Source organism: Tetranychus urticae, chromosome 2 (genome assembly GCF_039701765.1).
Source record: "Tetranychus urticae isolate SD_2017Ah chromosome 2, NJAU_TeUrti_SD_1.0, whole genome shotgun sequence".
Classification (NCBI taxonomy): Eukaryota; Metazoa; Arthropoda; class Arachnida; order Trombidiformes; family Tetranychidae; genus Tetranychus; species Tetranychus urticae.
The window spans coordinates 27,760,136-27,780,085 of NC_142959.1; the positions used below are offsets into that span (position 1 = coordinate 27,760,136).

Here is a 19,950-nt window from a genome sequence, read left to right on the forward strand (position 1 = left end):
TTTTCATTGTGTTGCCCATCAACATTGACAGAGTTGATGGAGAAAGAAAAAGTCTTTTTTTTCGTTTCACTTTTTTCCACTGAACTGCCAATGAATGGAATGAAAATTGTTGACCAGAAAAATATTGCTGAATAACAGTCATGGTTGATGGATTAGGAAAACTTGGGAATGAAAATTAACCATTTTGATAGCTTAATTGAGAAAATAATTTCCATGAAACGAAAAAATTCTTTAACCTTTTCAGTCGAGTTTCACTTTTTTTTGTCAACTTCAAGGTTCGCATTGATTAAATTGTAAAATGCTCATTAAAAATGATGAAAACTGTCAAAGAATAACTTTTTTTTCTCAATTTAATAATCTAATAATCTAAAGGTATTTGCAATGAACACACAAAATGTAATGACAAGAAAAATGTTGCTTTTAATTCAACATTTTCTGGGAGTTTTGCTTCAAATGTTCAAGATTAACATGATTGGTAACATTTCAATTTAGTGTCACTTTTAATCATGCATTATCTTGCATCTTAATCCGAAACTTTATTCAGACTTTTTCACTCTGGAACTTGCATTCGAACAGAAAAAAACATATTTTTTGCTCATCATTCACATGCCAAGTTATCCATCCAACTCCCAATTGTGAACAGCATTGAGATAAAAGTGAAAGTTCAATTTGAAGATGCAATTTGCTAAATGATGAGGTAAACATTTAGTAAGATTAAATATTAAGGTTAACTCTTTGGGACCCGAAGAGCCATCAGAGGGTAAAAATAGGAAGTGAATGGGGCAAATGATGAGAAGAAGAAAATCAAGTGAAAGATTATTCAAGCAAATGTTTCACCAGAAAAGGTTCAAGTGAATCGAGAGACAGAAGAAATTTTTTTTGACAAAAGCAGAGGATATAAAAAAGAGGGAAATTGAAAGATGAAGATGAAGATGATTTGGAGAGATTACAGGGAAAGACAGAGCTTACCATTTTTATATGGTTTTGGTTACACCAGTTTTAGCTTGAAATCCCACTGGTTTAATCTGTTTTTCAAAGTAATTTTTTTTGGTTTCAGCATCAAGTCATTACAAAAGGATGGAGATGATAAAGTGAGAGAGAGAATTGGAAAAACAAAGACAAATTCATGATGAAACAAGATGAAATTATCGTTCAAATAACTTTTCTTATCTCTTTACCAATAGCAAAGTTTATTGAAAGATCGTTAACACTTTGAACACCTTTATCATCTTCATACTTTGTTAGGTTGCAAGTCAAGAGTCTCAAGACAAGGTTCATAAGGTCAACTTTTCTGAAATAATTTCAAATTAAAGCTCATCTTCATGCATGATAATCATACCAATCAACATCATCATCATGCTTCGTACGAGTGAATATGGTTAAGCCAAAACTGGGAATCTTTTAACCTAACAGAGTCACTCTCTTCCCTTGAAGGTTTGGTCTTGATGCCGGTCTAACCAAGCTATTTTCAAGCATTCCAATCATTAATAATCTCTTTTATTCTTCCTCGTCTTCTTTATCTTCTCATCATCATCTTCTTTTTGATCTTCATTTTCTCAATTTTCCTCACTTTTATCGTCTTAATCATTTTCATATTTATGATCAATCTTAGGCTGAAAGCAGTGCAACTTGCAACCTAACAAAGCCACTCATTTCCCATCAAAACTACATCTTAATAAGGCTCTTTTGTGCAGCAAATAATTTATATTTCAAACCTAATCTTCCCAATCTACATCATCATCGCGATCATCCTTTTGTTTCTCCTCATTATTTCTTACTTCAATCTTGCCTGATATTCCAGGAAATTATTTTTCATCATCTTGTTCATCTTACCTTTTTTTTACAACATTTTTCCAGCTTACAAAGTCTATTCTTATCCAAATCTCAATAGGATTTATCTTCCAGTCAGTCGCCTTTTCTTACTCAAGTTTCATCCTTACCTCATCCTTTTTTTCATCCTAGTTTTCCCTCATCATTTTTATCATCCTTCTTGTTTCACTCCTTTTCTTTACATTGTTCACATTTAGATTAGCTGATGAGTAAATGAATGAAGAAGAAAAAAAAAGATGAAACTTATTTACTTGCAAATAGCTTGTCTACATCGAAAGCCTTTTTTTGTAGGTTTTAAGTAAATGAAACTCAACATTTCAAATATTCAAATCTTTCCAAAAGAAATGATAAAAGAATTTCCATTCTAATTCTTACTTTTTACTCCGATTTCCTGACAATAGTTCATCATTTCAAAATCAATCTCATTTCTAAATATACATTGATTATCGGTAAAATCAGAAAATAGTTAACCTTCAATTTCAACTTTGAATTTAAAATGAACTTCCCAAGCAAAGGGAAGGAAAAAAAAATGCTTAAAAACATTAACATTTAAAGCATTAATAGATTTATCTAAATGATTAAATAGCTTTAAATTTAATTTAATTTTCACTTAAAAAGCTAAATCAAATTCCCTTTCGAAAACATAATCCAAAGTTGATCTAATTGATCAATCTTGCAACATTGAGCTCAAGTGACACACAATCAAAGTTGATTCAGTTGACGATTAGAATAAATTGTCAATTCTTTTTAATCAACCTTTCCAATCAAGTCACGGATGAAACCATTTCCTCATATAAGATCAAATGATAACCATGAGAACAATCTTAATCTTGCAATTACCATATTAATAGTAATTTGTGATTTAATTATCAACTGGTCAATTGATTATGCAAATGATAAACTAGTTAAACATACATAATGATGGCTTTCCTTACATTTGTTTGCAGACAAATCATTCAACAATATCATTTCACCCGGTTTCACGTGAATCATTATTCCAATGAAATAATGTTATTCACTGAAACTGTTCAATATTATAGCAAAAAAGGTTAACTAAACGTGAATGGAATCAGCACAGTTAATTGATTGGCAAAAAAAGATGAAAATTTTCGGGTAAAAGCTCGAATCTTGAAGCTGAAACTTTGAGCAAAAAATTCAATTGGATAACCATTTTTAAGACTCGAGAGATTAACAGGAAAAAATGATTAAGATTATCATTTACTGAAATGAAACTTTACCTGAATTGAGTCTACCTTGTTCAGTCGATAGATGGAAACTCTGTCTTCATGATAGATTTCAACATTTCATCATGTTATGAAACAAGATTAATGAATTTGTGGGGGAATGAGTTTTTCGATTTCATACTTTTCTATCAACAAAATCATGATAATGTCAAAGCTCATCTGGACAGTTTGAAATGTTAAGGTTGAAAGTTTCAGAAATGATGAAAAGGTAAAACTTAAAATTAGATTAAAAAAAGTAAATGTTTCGACTCGATTTAAGTTGAATAAAAAGGTAAATTATTATCATTATATTCAATTGAATTTGGCCAGATTTCATTTCAAAGGAAATTTTTTTTTCATTTTTGTTCTTTTTTTCTCTTTCTTCCAAAACCATGAGCATGAGTATCAAAATAAATGAATAATAGACAGAAACAGAATAATATTATCATTGTTACAATTGAATTGCGTCTTGAATAGGAAGAAGACGATAAGGTGAAGATAAAAGATATTTTCATCTTGAGATGAAAATCATGAAATAAAAGTAAGGTAACAAAATGATACAGTTTTCCTTTACCTTTTGATACAGTAAAAACATTTTCTGACATTTAAAGGTTAAACAGTGGTTTTCTTCCTTCTCATCATCTTGAGTTATTTTATACTCACTCAACCTCCCACTCTTCAACCTTCATCGATCAAATTTCCAGGGAAAAATAGATACACAGAGAGAGAGAGAGAAAGTTTCATGGAACACATGAATATAATTTCATTTCACTTTCTCTGATGAATATTTTCACTTGCAGCTTATCATTTTATTCAGTCAATAGGGCAGTTTGTGTAGGAGGTGAAAAAGACTGCATTTCCGTGATAATAACACTTTTATATCAAATATCACCTTCATCATCATCATTATCACATTTTTTACCGTCAACTTTGTCTCATCTTCCCATTAATCAAATTATTAAACTTTTTTAACCTCATCTCATTTCAACATCATCTTAACCGTTTTCATCACTTTCATCAATTCATCACATTTTCATTATCAGTCAAAGGCCGGGAATGGTAAATCACTCAACCTGTAAAGTCACTCATTCCCCATCAAAATTACCTCTAAGTTAGGCTTGTTTTACGTAAATTTTATTTCAAACATTTGGTTATCTTTATTTGTGTCTGATTAGGCCAACGGTAAAAGAGTCTTTCAACCTAAGAGAGTTACCCTTGCTGCATCAAATTTTGCTTTTGAGAAGGTCTTTTAACATCGAAGAGGCATTCATTTCATTTTTAACCGTTTTCATCACAATTTTATGATCACTGCATCATGATAACTCATTCTGAACGGAATTACGTCTGAACTAGGCTTATTGCGCAACATTTAATTTTAATTTGTTTGCTTCTTTTCAAGTCTGATTAGGCCAACGGTAAAGACTATTTCAACCTAAGAGAGTCACCCTTGTAGGATCAAATTTTGTCTTTAGGTCTGGTTAGTAAAGGTCTTGTAACATGGAAGAGAAACATTATTTAAGCTCATTTTTAATCGTTTTGAGCAGATTATTCATCTTTTGATTTTCTCTGGAACTGATGGCTTTGGCAAATCCAGACTGAAGATGTAATTCATTTACCTTTGTTTATTTTTGCACAATTTTCACGAACCATTTTGCAATATTTTATTAAATTTCAGCTTTGCACTTTGATTGCACTTAACTGCTCTTTTACCTGACTTTTTGCTTCTTTCAAGTTCAATTTGTAATCAGGTTAAGATTGAGCAATAAGTAACAAGATGATGATGATGATGATGGGAAATAATAGGATATTGAATCGTGAAAATACCATTGAAATTGAAATAATACTTGAAACAATCTTTTCTTTCCTAACTTGCTCAACAGCAATCAATCTTACCTTTTTTTTGTTGGTTACCTTTTTCACACTTGGACAAGTTAAACAACAGATTTTTTTTCAACCGTTTGTACTTTACTGTTTATCCTCAGATGATTGTTCACGATTGAAGTGCAACAAAAAAGAAGCTCACAATTTACTTCAATCAAACAATTTCTCAACACTTTCATCATCATTATTATTCCTAACACCATCATCATCCTCATCATCATCACCAAGATGAATGAAAATCACAGAAAAAAAGCTTTAAACAAACTGAGCTTTTCAATTTCATTAGCTAAATCATAAGCAATAATCAACTTTCCAGTCTATATTAGCCAATTTGGAAAGCAAAAAACTCACTTTTTTATCCATATCAATTGGTGCAAAGTTGATGAGCAAAAATGTTGAAAAGCATCATTTTATTGCATCAATTGTGATGTTCAATGGACGATCAAATAGATAATTTTGACTGAATAATAATACAGAAGAGAAATGAAAATTGATTCAATTAGTTGATTAACACGCAAAGCTCATTGTTAACCCATTTTGAAATGGCTTTTCAGTTTCACCAAGATTAACATTAAAAAACCAAGCCCAGTTAATCAATCGGCCAATCAACTGGCAATCAATTGGTTAATTGTGAAAACTGTCAACTTGAATGTTGAAAGCAAATACGGATAAAAAGTGAGAAACAAACATTTCCATGTTTTCAACGGAAAAACAGAGTCCCAAATGAAGTTGATCATGCAAATGGTAAACACACACAATAACGATTGATAATTAATTGTTACCCATTAATACAAAACAGACAAATTAATAGTTAATTAATTGAATTGATTGATGCATAAAACTGTACATTGGCCAAAGCAAAATGTTCAACTGAAAGAGTTGACGCCTTGATTGTTTGGGTTTAGATCAATTTTAAGGTAAAAACTAATTAACTTGTGGTTCATTTGGTGTGACAAGCACGCACATTGACACGTTCAAGAGTCAGGCCTGAACCGCTTGTAATGTGATGTCAGGTTTTCATTGAAAAGACCACAACAATCAGTGTATTCAATCAACTATACATTATAATTTTTTCTCATTCATTTTCTTCTTCTTCCCTTATTGATAATTGTTTGTCTAATGTAAGATAATTCAATTGAAATAATTTCCGGAGATTCAATTAATGTTAATCTTATTGTTGGATTAATTGTTGAAATGGAAATTGAAAATTGAACAAGAAAACTGTTCAATATTTTTATCGATTATTAATGATTTGCAACATTTCTTTTTCTCTCTTTCTCCTGTTCAATTATAACGATGGTAATATTGAACTTTCAGGGTATTAAAGGATAATTTAAATTAATAGAAACACGCAAAGTATTGTATTATCTTATCATTGATAAACAGTTAACAAAAGTTTCTCAGTTTCAAAGGATAATTCATCATTTTTTATCTCTTTTCTTTTTCTTTCCACTTTTTTTCTTCGTCTTTTTTTCTTTCCTCCATTATTTCCTTGTATCATGAAAGGGATAAACTCTGATTGTTATTTTTTCTTGGTTCATGGTAAATGTGAGATGATAAATTGTTTACTTTGGCCAGGCAAATTGAAGTTGCAGGTACTAAGAAGATAGAGAGAGAGAAATGAGAGCTAAACTTGATAATTATCATCTCGATTGATTGAGAAGTTTCAGTTCAACTGAACTTGATATTATTGGTTGACGGTTAACAAGAAAAGCTCTGCTCTGTATTTACAGTTTATTTGCACCGTCCAATCTGGTTTTATTTGAGTACTTTTGGTGTTGTGTTTTCTTGTGCCTGTTGACAGATGAAGTACAGTTACTTGCAATAAATTCAAGTGCATTAAACATCTCGAGTCGTCAAAGTTTATCCATAATTTGCCAGTTGTCGTTTGGGTCTTTTGTCCTTCAAGCTTAATGGGCACGAAGTTGACTTGGTTCAATGGTACAGAGGAAATGGCTGAGAGTGAGAGGGAGAAGGATGATGATGATGATAATGATGAGATAAAAATGAAAGCAAGAGATGAGAAAAGTCACTTTGCATGTATTATTTCGCTTTCTTCCTTTTGAGTCTTTCGTTTCATCAGCTTATTCTTGGAAGGTGCAAATGCTTTTTATGGTAATTTTGACAGGATCCAGATTAGGATATTTTATGAATTGCTTTCCATCTACTTAATCAACTTCATCCAAATTTCAAGACTGCCAGCTAAGAAACATTGAGCGATTCACTTTTTGTCCTTTGACCAGCGTAAAGTTGAAACCAATGTTATTTTGGTTTCAAGCCACATTTAATTGTCTTACAAATGTTTCAAATTGTTTGCCATAAAAGTAAACATTTGGACTTGTAACCTTTCCTTGATTCAATGTTTAGACCAATGCCAGTTAATTTGTTTACAATCTTTACCTAAAGCAAAACAGATAAAGTAATGTTAGAAATTGCATTTTAAATTGTAAACTACAGTTTGGGTAAAAATTTTTGTAACAATCAAAAGTATAGCGATTGTACCATTTCATGTAAATCAAGGTTTGAAGCGAGTTTGAAGCTTGGTGGAAAAAAGGTTAATTGCGATTTTCTTATTTGGTTAATCAACAATATTACGAACAATCAAAGTTATCAATAACCATCAAAATGAAAAGGCAACAAAAGGTATCAACAATTGAATGAACAATGATAATTATATGAAATTTGGGTGGAATCAAATTCAAGTTGGAATTAAAGCAATTGAAGGATAAAAAAAAGTAAAAAAGAAGTGTTCAGTCAATTTGTCTTCTTTTTTACATATCTTCAAGTTTCTTTTTACCTTCTTCTTCTTTCTTTACATTTCCTAGTCATCGTCGTCTTATGATCAACGATAATAACAATTAGCATTGTCTGCATGTAATCAGAAGCATTGAGGTGCTGCTGTTAATTTGGCTGCCGATTGATAAAAAGCTTTCTCGGTGATGCCAAGCTTATGATAAGACTGATCAATACAATAATCACATTACCGACAAAAGAAGGTTGATATGAAAATAATGGTAAAGGAATTGAATGCCGACTCAATCATTCGCCGAAAGGTGATCATCAATGAATTGTCACAATTAAAGTCAATTGAAACATTGAGAGACGAAGAAAATTCCCCAACGTGAATCATTGCCGTTCCATTTTCATTTCAGTGTCCTTTGTGATTTTCCTAAAACATTGCCAATTCGTTGCACCTAACAGGGTATAATTAAAAAAAGAGAGAGATGTCATCAAACAATTAAAAGAGACAAAGGTTAAATTGAACCGGATTCTAATTAGTGGAGGTAGAGTTTAATTAATTTAAGATAATTAGATGATTGTGAGACCCAAAGGTACAATAAAAAATTGCTTTCGAGACTTCAATTAATCATTAACAATCAAATTAACAAATGGTTCTAAATTATCTAAATTTCTTACCTTATTCTTTGATACATCTTTCAAGCTTGTTTTATTGATTATTGTTGATCATTTTTGATGAATTTATCTGCTATGGAAACTCATTTCCTTCATGTTTCTTTCGCCATGAAATGAAACATTGACTGAAGGTTGATCAAACTCAGAGAAATTTGAAACATTGTAAATACTTTGCTGGAAAACGTTGCTTCTTTCCTTCTTTCCTTGTCTTTTCCTTATTCTGGATTCTTGAGTAACTCATGTTTCAACACATTTCAATCTGTTTACATTTTCCTTTATTTTCCTTGCATTAAAAATAAGATTGAGTATGATGATGAAAGATTATGTCCAACGGTTAACTGCAGACAACAAGACCTGAACATTAATTATTCAACATTGAATACAATTATGTTTACCCTTGTTTCATGGATGATGGAAAATAAATGTCAGCTCAATTAATTTTTACATTGATTTATAAATGGGATCCACCAAGAAACCAAAGACCAAAATATATCCTGTAGTGATAATAATAGATAATAGATTATTGTTACTATTAATGGAAAGAAACATTGAAAAGGTAAATTTGGACAAAAAAAAGTCAACCTCCTCTCAAAGGGTAAAATATTTGAAACTAGCCACTGTCCAATGTCTACCTGTATCTGGCTACCCCAGAGAGATGCATGAATTAAAGTCAAAAAAATGGTTATTCTCATTAATATTACTTCTTTTGCAATATTAACTTGTAAACAATCAATCCATTGATCAAGAGAAGGCCAAAGTATAGCTTCAACAAGATTAACATTGATTTCTAGTTTAAATTGTATGATACAAAATTAATGATAGTTGGAAATGAAAGCTGAAAAGGCAAAACAATTATCTGACCTTTTACAAAATCAGACAATATGTAAAAACATTAAACATTAATTATTCAGCAATTATATGTAGATTGGAAGATTGAATGGGGAGAGAGAGGGTGAGTGAGAGAGGAATAGGTTAACAATCAATACTGATTAAAGTTAAATTACAGACAAATCATTGGACAGGAAAGAAAATTAAATTGATAGGAAGAAGCTTGCTTGACAATGGCAGCAGTCGAGGTAGCAGAAAAGGTAAAAGAAATGAATTGTAATGATAATTAATCGCTTCCAGTCGATCCAATACCTTTTAATTGTTGGCTTCCAATTCAAGAAATTGTGTTTGCTTTTGCCAATCCATCTCTTGTAATCATCCTCAGACTCTTTCGTAAATACTGTGGTTGCGTATGCAACTTATCATGTTGTTGACGAATTGTTGGTGTCTCTGTTGATACTGATTTGTTTGACGTAGAGCTATCATTAATATTTTCTCCTCTTGTTGTCTCCTTTGCCTTTGTTTTGCTTTTACGTCAATATGTATTATTGTACCTTTAAAATATAAAAAAAAGAGAAAAGAAAGGTGAACAAAAAGGTAGATGAAGAAAAGAAACCATTTGCGATAATCAATTGCGCATTTAACTTTCTAGCTCCTTCTCTGGCAATCCAAAATTTTGTACAGAAAATGTTGAAACACAGATCAAGAGTATTTAGCTTTTTTTTGTTTGGCCGTATTTAAGTATTGCTTGTTCACGTCATTGACTAACAATGAATGTCAACAGGTTAATACTATATTGTAAAACAAAAAAACATGCCAGAAAGAAAGAAACAATCAACAGAATAAGAGTAACGGAAACACGTACAAACCAAATTTCCAGGCTGATCTATCAAAAGTCAAAGTATTAATCAAGCCATCAAGTAAGCAGCAGTTCAATCATCAGGTAAAACGGTTTTAACACATTCAATTAGTTGACAATAAGAGCCTAATAATAATCACAAGGTAACACAAAAATAAAACAAGAAAATACAGCAATTATAAAGAAGGAAAGAAAAAAAGGAGGGAAAAAATCTAAGTCATATGGTATAACAATGAAGATTCAAAAAAAGCACATTATGCTTATCACACTTACCAAGTGAAAGTTATCAAGACATGGAATAAATTTACCAATTGAAGTGAGAGAGAGAAAGAAAGGAAAAACGCAAGCTTAAACTAAATGAACAAATTAGATTAACAATTGAAAAGATGACTTTCAATAAAAAATAATAAAGTTATCAAATGAAAATAAAATGGAGCAAAACAAAACCAATAAAAGCCAATTATTTAACAATCGTTTAAACTCCAATAGCAAAAGTAACCCAAAAGAAACTTAAAGCAACGTTAGATGGCGACAATGTAGTTAAATAACGTTGAACACCTTTTACATCAACTTGTGAAGTTAGTGATTTTAAATTATTAATTCATCAATTCCCTTAATTATTCATAAATTATCTAAAATATGTGCATCTCTATAACATCTTTTTGACTCTTTGTGTCCAAAAAGTTCAACCTCTTCTCCGCCAACATGGTGGCGACTTTAGGTAACAGCAATAACAGTAAAGTTGTCAATCGCTTGAAAATAATTGATAATCTTGGTTCAGAACTCCGTACAGAACTATCAGAAATTAAAACTCTATTAAAAAGGAGTACGATTACCATTGAGGGACAAAATAAATGTACAGAACAAAAAGAAAATGTAAAAATTGAAAGAAAAGTTAACCCAAAAAGAGACTCAAATTCAAATTCAAAAACTAAAACAAAGATCGAGATCTAGAAAATGAAATCAGTATCTAACCCTATTCATTTTACAAAAGATCACATTTGACAATTCTTCGAGTTTACTATAAAAATATTTATACAAAACAATATCTGAATCATCCATTGTAATAAGCACAAGAACCTTCTGAGGCTTCTTCCCTGTTGGAGACTAAAAGCCTCTTGAAAAAAATCAACAGTATTGTACGTTTCATTAGAGGAACGTATAACTTCAAAACTACCGACAGACAATGTTCCTGTGGTAGCGAAATGGCCGATAATATTCACTGGAATGTCATTGTCCTCTATACAACAAATAATTCCAGAAAAAAGATGCTAGCAGCAAGTATTTATAAACCACAAATGCACGATATTTTTACTGAACAATCGCCCAACAATCGCTGAATGTAATCCCAATCAGTCTCCTATTATTGTCATATATTGAAGGCAGCATAAAGGTACGAAAAGACAAAAAATGTAAACTGAAAATTAAAATAAAAATAATTTAATGATTATAATTAGTGGATAAATTTTCACCCAAAATAGTAATGAACAAAAATAATAAATTGAGCAATAGTGATGATTTGAGGAAGGAAATGAAATGATGTAAATAAAGAAAATGAAGAAAATTTCAAAGTTAAACGAATTGGCGCCTTTTCGCTTTCGGCCATTTCGCTCTTTATTAAACTGGTTTTTCCTGACTGTTGAGCGTCATTCAGAAATGATCATGTAACAGTGTGTAATAAATACCATAGAGAAGGGAAAAAGTAAGAAAAGTTGACAGCAAAGAAAGAAAACAAAAAAATGTAAACACAAAATGGGAAAATAAAAAGCTGAGGCTTACATGGTGAAATAATGAAAACCCAGAAAAAGAAGCAAAAAATCATTAATTCAGCCCAATGTTGACCAATCAAACCAAATGGACAAATAACAAGGCATTTTATAAGGAAAAGCAAAATCTCAAGTTTGATCTTTAACCTGAAAAGTGAACAAAAACAAAGTTAAAATGTAAAATAATAAGTTGATGGAAATGCAAACTCACAAAATTGAAAGCAAAAACTTGAGATGAAAGCAAATAAACTAAAGATAATCATGATTATTGTAATCATGATCATTATTGTTGCAAATAATGTTGATGAGTTTATTGATTATTCATATTTGTTAGCAATTTCAATCAAAATTGGCACGAAAATTTGAAGAATGTAAATGTTTCCGAAAAAAAGAAAACTTTTCAGCTAATTTTTTATCCACAAAAATTTAAATCATTTTCTTCATTTTCAACAAAAAATCTTCCATTTTTCTGATTCTCCAAATTTTCGAAAATTGCAAAAAATTTCATTCTATTTTTTGGATCAAAATTTCAATATTCATTTTCAGCTTCAGGACGAAAAAAGGTGCAAAGTTACCAATAATTTCCATCACTAAAGCTGAATAATCGTAACCATTTCCATTACTATTGATGAAATTAGAAAGAAAAAAATTCCAAGTTTATTTCATCTTTTCACCCAAAATTGTCGAGCGATTGCTCCTATTTTAGAGCTAAAATTTTCTGATCATCTTCAGCACCTTCATCCTCATCAATATCAATTTCATTGCATTTTCTTAATAATCTTTCGTAATTTTCACCATCTTTGCATCTTTTTTCACTCAATTTTCATCCCAAACTCTGGCTACTTTTACCTGAGGAACATTTTGTTTCCCATAGCACGCAACCTTGGCCAGGTTTAAGGTAAAAACCTTTAAATGTTGTGCGTGTGTCTCTTGTTTATCAACAACATTAACAATGGCAACAATCATGTTCCTAATGTATGCATTTTTTCAACATAATTTGCTTTTAAGTGAATCATTTCAATCTTTTGAGAATAAAAAGAAGAAAAAAATTGGACATTTTTTTCAATTATCAATCTTGAGAAGCTCATTGTCATCAATTTTAAAGTTACTTTTTGAAACTTTCTTCCTATTTTGAAGGTTTGATATGAAAAAAAGGTCAGCATTTCTCATTGCTTTTCGTTTACCTGGGCATGTTTTTCGGTTTATTTAGTGGTTAAGGTGATTGATCAGTTGATTATTCATATGATTGAATAGTCTGTCAGAAGAAAAAGAAAAAAAAGGTTCTCTCAATAATTCGAAATCAATGGAATAGGAATAAAGGAGAAATGAGGTTTTTTTGTTCTTCACCTTTTTTCACTTCTCATTGCCTTCTTAATTTGAATTTGTAAACTTTTCATTGAAACTTGGCGTTATATCACATTTGCTATTATATTTTATATTACATTTGATATTGATTATAAAGTGATAAATGTTATCCTTTAATAAACATAATAATAAGAGATGAGGATAGGAAATCTTAATGTTCAGGTTATCTGAATGAGATGAGAAATTTTTCTTGTCAATTTTACCGACACTTTCTTATTAATAACTTAAGCCATTTATGTGGTTAAGAATGGTGATGATGAAGGGAATATTCATTCAAATTTTCATCTTCATCTTCATCGTCTTTGCTTTTTCTTTTTTTTTCTCTATTCTCAGCTCATGGAAGGCTATAATGGACAAGAATTGAAGATGATGAAGGAGAGAAAAAACGGAAATGAGCATTGAAATTCAATCTCATCTGGAATTTAGTAATAATAGTAGACAGGGTGATAATAAAGGGGAAGATAAATGATGAGTGAGAAAGATAATTAAGATGATGAAAAATCTGAATTGATATGGAAAAGTTGTTCAAAATGGTTTTAATCATTGAAAGATGCCGCTGATTACATATCATGATGTGAATAACATTATCACAATAAAAGGTGAAGCAAACAATTCTTAGCTTGCCGTTTTCATCCTCATCATCATCATCTTCATACCAATCAAGAAATGATTATAATCATCTTACATGCACTGAGACTGATTAGGCCGAGAATGATGAAGCTTTCAACCTAAGAGAGTGACTCTTTTCGGATTGAATTTGCTTCTTAGTGAGGGTCTTTAACCGTTGAATTAACGTCAATTTTATTTTCAGTTTTATCTTTTTCTCATCACCATCCTAATCCTTTCCACCACCACCACAACCACCAGCATCACTACCACCATCACCATCGCACTCAGCATCATCATAATTATCATCATCGTAAATTCAAAATCACAAGTCTGATCAGACTGAGAAGGATGAAACTTTCAACCTAAGAAAGTGACTCTTTCCCCATAACATTTCCTTCCTAGTGAAGGTCTTTAACCGTTTAGCAAACTTTAATTTTTATTTTCATTTTATCTTCTTTACTTGTCTCATTCTCATCCTTATCATCCTTATTATCCTCAACACCACCATCCTCATCCTCATCTTCACCATTATCATCATCATAAATGTAAACTTACAGCAAGTCTGATTAGGCAGAGGGTGACGAAACTTTCAACCCAAGGAAGTGCATCTTTTCCCATTAAATTTCCTTCCAAGTTAAGGTCTTTTACAGTCAACTACGTTTATTAAACTTTTATTTTCAACTTGATTTTCATTTCCAACCTGATCAACATCATCATCATTACCATGTAACCTTTATCAGTTTACAAATTATCACATCTTTAACTTAATAAATTGCTAATTTTAAACAACAACCTAACCATCATTAAATTGTTGGTAATTCCCAAAGTAAAAAAATGTCAACACTAAAATAGTAATGAAAGTAAAAAGGTAAACAAAAAATCTTTAATTATCTCACAGGTAAATTGGGAGATTGAAAGGAAAGGTAAAAATAACTATAAACATGATGTTCATGATGAATATTGTAATGATAATTTACGATGATGAAATGCGTTGTTTGTAAACAACACAAGAATCTGGTAACAAGATAAAAGAGTTGGTAGTGAGTAGGAAGAAAGTAACAAAAAAATTTCATTCCTTCTCATGATAATTCTGTCTGACGATAAGACGAATTATTAATAGATTGTTTTGTTGGACGAAAAGTACAAAGTTGAAATTTCCAATCATAATGATGATCACAATGATTCTCATCCTTACCAACAGAATCATGTTTTCCAATTGTTTTACCCTGTTCCTCATAACACATGACAAGCCTTTCAAACTATAATAAAAAATTTCATTCAATTATTTTTAACTCTTTTCACAAATCCATCTTCAATCAATACACTCAACTTGTTTGTTTTAAATGTTTCAAATGTGTAAAGACGTACTTAACGTACACAACGTAATAAAAAATTTCATTCAGCTTAACCAACTTGAGTTCATTTGTAAACTCTCATTTTGCTCACAACACTCATGATCATGAAATTTGACTCAGTAAATGGTAAAAACTTCCTGGTAACTTTCATCTTTCATTCATAATACAATCAAACCTTTTCATGTTTTACTTCAAACAAGTGCTTTTCTAGTTTAATTGGTAACATGATAATTATTGCAAAGTAAATGGTTAAAAATTAATATCAAGATTAGCCTAATTTTTTTTCCACCAATAATCAGTTCTTGGAATGTTAATCACAATTAGTTGGTTCACTGGAAACGAAAAGAGAGAAAAAAAGAGTTTTCACTTTTTCCAAGAAATACTTTTCTTTGAATCACTTTTTCATGGTAAACATATTGAATGACGAAATAATCTGATTCACTGAAAGTTGATGAGCAATGATGAAATAATGAAACTCTTGAAACTCAATGATATCGATCAAACAATTAATTATTCATGTTAAATATCAATATATCGAACGATTCCATTGAAGAAAAATTCTATTCCTGAACTTTTCGATTTTTCTCAGAAAACTTTTTTTTTCCCCAGAAAATTATTCAATTCTTGAAACTTTTGTCTCTATTTTGCATGATAAAGTTGAGAGACAGAAAAAGTCCAAAAATTGATCAACTTGCAATGAAGTAACCTTTCAGTTTTCATTTTATCTGATTTAATTGGAGAATGCAAAAGATTCTGAAACTTAATCATGTTGATTGGTTTAGTTTCATCAACCAATTTAATTAAGGTAAAAGCTCTGTCAATCCAATAACAACAATTGACCAATACAAAAGGAAAAGGTCAAAATAGAGGGAAAAAAATCAAATGACCAACAAAACAAACCCAAATAATTGACCTTTTTTTTGTATTATATTTTTGTTCTGTCGATGGTTTGCAATACAATTGAACATCTTAGTCTTGATTGTTAATTTTGTTTAGTTGTATGATGATGATGATTGACTGATTAAAATGAAATGCAATAAAAATGGTTTGCTTATTCATTGAAAATGAAATGAATCACAATTGAAACAATAATAATAATAGCAACTGGATATTCAGCAAATAGGAAAAAGGAAGAGAAACTGAAAGGGAAAAAAGGTTAAATCAATTGAATTTGACCCTGTATCTCAAGCAAAACTCATGGACAGAAACTCAAGTACAATTGATTCATTTCAATAAATTACATTAATAATAAGTTATTCATTCATATAAATATATTTTTTTGCTTCTTTTCTCTTCTTCATCATCTTTCACTTTTCATGTTTATCAACATCATCCATCTCTTTCATTGAGTTATTTTTAGCACTCATTTCATCTTCCACCAATTGATACACTTTTATTTATTCACTGGCTATACTTTATTTCCGGACCTTCAACTGACCACACACTTTTTATTGAACGGTCACTTTTACCGCTTCTCATTATCATCCTCATCACTCCAATAACCGTAATCATCATAATCATCACCAGTTGTGGTAAATAATTCACATTGATAAACATAAGCTTGGACCAATGAGAAGGCAATAATAATGGTAAATAAATACAATTGCAAAAGCTGATGATGAACCTCATCAATCGTCAAGTTACAGTTGCATCCGTTATCAGTTATCATCATCATCATCATCATTGCAAGGGGTCTACTCACCAACTCTCTTCCTTCCCCTACTTTCATCTCTTTTCTTTCCGTTTCCTTGGTTGTTCTTAAATTAGAAGATTGTCCCTTAATCGACTGGAAAATACTCAATAACTGAATTCGCTCTAAACCAAGGTTCTTAACTTACAATACTTCTCATCACAAGACCAGCGCCTTAAAATAGTCGATTGGTAAAGAGTCAAAAAAGCAATTTAAAGAATCTCGTCGAACTGAAGCTCAATAGATTCCATTCAACAAACCATGCAAAAATTATTCATTGTGAGTTCAGTTTTAAAACAATTCCAATAGTTAACCGAAAATCACAATTTACTAATTTCGACAAAACCAGATCCAGCTCAGAAAATAGCGATTGAATATGTCAAAAGAAATCAGAAGCAAAATCAGAAGCGAGCAAAAAATCGACTTCTAGTGGTGAAAAACCAATCAACTAACCATACTAATGAAAAGTGAAAACATTAGTGTTTTATGACTGATCCAAATGACCGAGTTCGATATCAAAATAAGCTCTTTTGAATATCAGCTCTTATGGGTTGCCCTTCGTGGTAAGCCTCTTTGCTTGGACTTAACCAACCTATTGGTTAGGTTAGGTTAGGTTGACTTTAGGTTAGTTGCGGCTCTTCATTCAATCTTGCAATTTGTTTTCCAATATTTTCTGAGTTTATTGTGTTTCTCAGTGCATCTCCCCTGCGATGTTCAAAATTGGGTATAAACTGTCCTCACCTTACACCTTTCAAATTTTCATCTCTTTTTTGTCAAGTACATAGTAACTCATCAAACGTGAATCTCTTTTCCTCTGAATCACATTCATGGTTATCATAATCATAATCTGAAAAATTGTTATTTAACTTTTTTTACCTTTTCCTTGGACTTAGTACATTTGTACTGAAAGTTTGCTAACTTGTTTGCCGTTCAATCCACTTTACTTTTCACAATTAAAATTGTTGATCCATTAAAAAGTTTAAAGACAATTTGTTTCCCTAAACTTTTCAACAATTTTTTTCCATCAATTGTATTTCGATTAATCATTTCAATGGTTAAATATTTGGTGAACAACAAAAATCAAGTCAATCTCTTGCCATTGAACATTTTGCCAACCAATCATACAATTGAATTGTGATTAACTGTATAATGAGAGAGAAAGAAAGAGAAAGGGAAAAAACGATGAACCACAATCATTAGTGACCATCAATAACAATCTTTGATGGTCAGTACATTGTATTCATTGCCATTGTATTGGTCAGACAATTAGGATTAAAATAATGAAAAAGTAAAAAGAGAAGCAAAAAGGACAAATTTGTTGTAATCTTGCCCTTCAACAATCACAATATAAATGCATTATAATTGCAATTTACTTCTGTTAACGACAATCCATAATGTATAATATCATTTAGATTTACCGTTATTCTTATCATGATTAACATTATTATTATGAACCTCTATTATCGCCATTATTACAGTCAACATTATTATGAAAATTATCATCAATATTATTGCTTATTGTCACTGTTCACATCACATTTGATTTATTGAATTATAATTTGGATCCAATAGCAACTTGACAATCATTTGATCATGTGTTGACCATTGACTTGAATCTCTGAGCATTGACCATGGGAACATAATTGAACATCGTTTGTGAGAAACTTTTTTTTCTTCAACTTTCAGATTAAAAGAAATTTATGAGAAAAAAAAAGTTATCTGGATAATTACATGGGAATCAATGGATTTTCAGTGAAAACGTGAATTTTATGATTGATTAAATTATCATTAAAACTCAAAAAATCGAGATTTTCTTCAATTCTTTTCCTTTCATTTGGAATGAATTTTCTCGTTTTTCAACTTTAATTTTAAAACTTTTTTTGGTCCAAAAATAAAGTCATTTTTGCATTCATTTGCGTCTTAGTGTCAATTGTTATTTGATATGAGATTCATTTGAAACAATAAATCATTGAATTACTTGGTGTAATCCAAGTAATCATTTTGATCAACATTGACTGGTCATTATGATTCTGTCTCAACTTTATCTCTTGATTTGTCCCAATCTGATTAAATCACTTTAAATGAATAACTTTTTTTACTCTTCGTCAAGTCACTTTACAGGCTTTCATGTTGGCTAAATAGGATAACTTGACTCAGCCAAGTCGGTTAGTTAAACAATGAGCCAAATCTTTTCAACTGGAAACTAACTTGAACTCAATCTTAAACCTTGAGTTTGAAATTTTGAAGTTGCAAGAAAAGCTCAATGAAACGATTTCATCGATAAACATTTTCTTCGCAAAATTTGATCAATTTTTTGCTCCAAAGTTAATTAATAAATCTGATTATCCAATTTAAAATTTCAATCAAAGAACTTCTCATCTGAATCTGAATGAAACTCAACAAGTCAATTTGTTGCAGAAACCAATGAACAGACTCAAAGTTCCATAAACAGTTCAACAAAACTCAATGAAAATTTCGATGCAAAAGTTGAATCAATTGCATGATAAAGAAAATGAAAACTGAAAGGAAAAAAATTCTGTTCGAGTGAGAATTGCTGCTAAAAATATTCAAGTTTCACCTTTTCATGATGGCCTGAGAAGAGATTGAAAGAGATTGGAAAGTTATGAATGAAGAAAATGTGATTTTTAATCGGCAACTTTCATCATGAAGTTTCCATGGATACAAATTTTGATGAAATATTCCCATGTGTTGAGGTAAGCATGATGTCAATTAGTTTACATCATCCTGGGTTTACCATGTAATGGGAAGAGAAAGGGTTTTGAATTGTAAAATGGCGAAAAGTAAACAAAACAAAAATAGTGAAAAGTAGGAGTTGAATATTCTGAATTATTCCAACACTGAAGTTACTAAAAATAATAATGTTAATGTTTTTTAGGTGAAAGCCAAGACAAGAATAACAAAAGTTAGATTCTCTGGATTAAACTGAGTTGCAGCCTTTCAGGGTTGCTATTAATATCAGAGGAAAGATGAGAAAAAATCTCATGAATAAATATGAAATGAAACAGTTTTAATATGTAAGCCAAGGAAATGAATTATCTGGCTTCTACTTTTAATGCACACTTTTCATGATTTTTCAATTGTTGCGAGTTAAAACCTTTCAGGGTAAAAC

At 30.6% G+C, this 19,950-nt stretch overlaps 1 long non-coding RNA gene across 7 annotated transcripts; it reads right to left on the reverse strand.

Moving 5' to 3' along the window:
• Positions 1-6,272: 6,272 nt before the first annotated feature.
• Positions 6,273-10,519, reverse strand: LOC107360864 (uncharacterized). Of its 7 annotated transcripts, XR_001568394.3 has the most exons (7): positions 10,309-10,514; positions 10,042-10,161; positions 9,489-9,730; positions 8,744-8,842; positions 8,352-8,686; positions 7,919-8,128; positions 6,273-7,334 (listed from the first exon to the last, which is right to left on the reverse strand). It is a non-coding gene; the product is annotated as an uncharacterized LOC107360864 (long non-coding RNA). The 7 variants fall into 7 exon arrangements; XR_016198277.1 differs by having other exon boundaries at positions 7,437-8,128; positions 8,352-8,842; positions 10,309-10,519; XR_016198278.1 differs by having other exon boundaries at positions 7,732-8,128; positions 8,352-8,842; positions 10,309-10,516.
• Between the last annotated feature and the right edge of the window lie 9,431 nt (positions 10,520-19,950).